The sequence below is a fragment of the Rhinopithecus bieti genome, unplaced genomic scaffold (genome assembly GCF_001698545.2).
Source record: "Rhinopithecus bieti isolate Rb0 unplaced genomic scaffold, ASM169854v2 scaffold_38631, whole genome shotgun sequence".
In the NCBI taxonomy this organism is placed as follows: domain Eukaryota; kingdom Metazoa; phylum Chordata; class Mammalia; order Primates; family Cercopithecidae; genus Rhinopithecus; species Rhinopithecus bieti.
This window is the reverse complement of record NW_016817145.1, coordinates 1,299,162-1,301,849: the sequence shown is the minus strand read 5'-3', so window position 1 is coordinate 1,301,849 and position 2,688 is coordinate 1,299,162.

The following is a 2,688-nucleotide window of genomic DNA, read 5'->3' as shown; positions in this document are numbered from 1 at the left end:
CTACTTTACTCCAGTCTGGGTGAAAGAGAAACTCCATCTCAAAAAAAAGAAAAAAAAAAAAAAAAAAAAGCCCAGAAAATTACAAGTGTTGGTGCAGGTATGGAGATTGGAAATCTTGTGCACTGTTGGTGGGATTGTAAAATGGTACAGTCACTGAAAAACATTACGGCGGTTCCTCATATGATTCAGCAATTCCACTTCTAGATATGTGTTGAAAAGAACTGAAAGCAGGACCTTGAAGAGATGTTTCTATATCTACGTTCACAGCAGCATTAGTCACAATAGCTAAAATGTAGAAGCAACCCAAGTGTTCATCCATAGATGAGCAGATCAGCAAAATGTGGTGTGTGTGCATAAATATATATGTGTGTGTATATATATCTATGAATATTAAAAAGAAGGAAATCCTGACATATGCTACAATATGGATGAACTTTGGGGCCATTTTGCTAAGTTAAATGAGCCAGTCACAAAAAGACAAATCCTATATGATTTCACTTATAGGAGGGTATCTAGAGCATAGAGACAGAAAGTAGAATGGTGGTGGCCAAGGGCTAGAGAAAGGGGAGAATGAAGAGTTGTTGTTTAATGAGTGTAGAGTTTTAGTTTTACAAGATGAAGAGAGTTATGAAGATGGATGATGGTGATGTTTGCACAACATTATGAATGTATTTAATACCACTGAGCTGTACACTTAAATGTACCTAAGATCACAAGTTTTTGGTTATTTGTATTTTACCACAGTAAAAAATAAGTGGAAAAAAAACAATATATGCTGTATCCTGTAGGACACCACCCCAAATTCAATGTTGTCTCCCTCTGATGCCGTAACAGTCTTCACAGGCCAGTCCACTCTTTTATTAAGCCAGCTGCTTCTAGGTGGTATGATACATGGTAAGACAAATGAGTTCTGGGAGGTAAGCTTATTGCCTACATTGTTTGCCATAAAAACATCTCCTGATCAGAGATGAAGTTGTATGGAATACCCCAAAGATGGTTAAGGCAATCTATATGTTCACGGATGGTGGTACTGGTGGAAACACTACGGTAAAGAATCATAAATCAATATTCAGATATGTTCTGATACTTTCTTTTCTGGTGTTTCCATTGCTGTGAGAACAAAGTGCTTCCTCTTCCACTTCCCACCAGGTAGCCAGCCATTCTCCCTGGGTAATAGTGCCGTACTGGGGCCTCAGTATTGATCTTGCTCTTAGCTGTTTTGGTACTACTCAGCAGATGTAGGTGGGTCAGCCTTGATGAGGACAAGACCATTTTGTTGAGCACTTGCATAGCCTTCATTCCTAGTGCCGTAATCACTTTGCAAAAACCTTCGAGTGAGCACTGGGATGACTAGGGAAAGAAACTAACATCTACAGGGTGAGGTCCTCTTGTCAAATGATCAATGAGAGGCTTTCTGGTTTGAATACTCTTTGATAGACATTTAATAATTCACATACTCTACATACCTATTTACTTTTCCCAAAAACTTCACGTCACCAATTTTCCAATTTCATTCCTTTCAAGTCCTTGACCTGTCAGCCAACTCATTGTCCACTTCTCATAGCCCAGTGTAGATCAATACCTCAGGCTCTTTCTCCTTTTACACGATGTGGATTACCAGATATACCACTCAAAGTTCTTGCCTGATGGGATAATTTCCCTTAACCATCGTCTTTCAAGGTTACCTCTAAGTGGGATTTGTAACACAGTAGTCATCCACTTTTGGGGTTGGTGCCTGCATACTGTATAGACCCATCTGTGAATCAAACACTTTTTTCTTCATTAATATACATATATGTATGTGTGTGTGTGTGTATATGTATATGTCTTGTATACATATATACAAGAACTTATATATATATATATATATATGTTCTTCATTAACTGATATATGTATATATATGGTATATGGTATTTTGTACATGGTATGAAGTATGTTTTAAAGAATATATATATAATTGACATAATAATTATATAATTGGCATATAATAAACTGCATTTATTTAAGTATACAATTGATAAAATTACAAATAAAGTTGCTACAAACATTTATGTACAAGTCTTAGAGGTGGCTGGATAGTAGGTATATGTTTAACTTTTCAGAAACTGGTAAACTGTTTTCCAAAATGGTACCATTTTACATTCCCACAATAATTCTATTTCCTCCATATCCCGGCCCATACTTGGAATGGTCAGATATTTTTTGTTTCTTTTAGTCATTTTTCTAGGTATTTAGTAGTATCTCATGATTTTAATTTGTGTTTCCCTACTGATTAATGATATTGAGCATCTTTTCACATGCTTATTTGCCATCCATATATCTTCTTTGGTGACATGTCCAAATCTTTTGCCCATCTTAAATTTGATTATTTTCTTATTACTAAGAATTATGGGCCGGGCGCGGTGGCTCAAGCCTGTAATCCCAGCACTTTGGGAGGCCGAGACAGGCAGATCACGAGGTCAGGAGATCGAGACCATCCTGGCTAACACGGTGAAACCCCGTCTCTACTAAAAAAAATACAAAAAAACTAGCCGGGCGAGGTGGCGGGCGCCTGTAGTCCCAGTTACTCGGGAGGCTGAGGCAGGAGAATGGCGTAAACCCGGGAGGCGGAGCTTGCAGTGAGGTGAGATCCGGCCACTGCACTCCAGCCCGGGCGACAGAGCGAGACTCCGTCTCAAAAAAAAAAA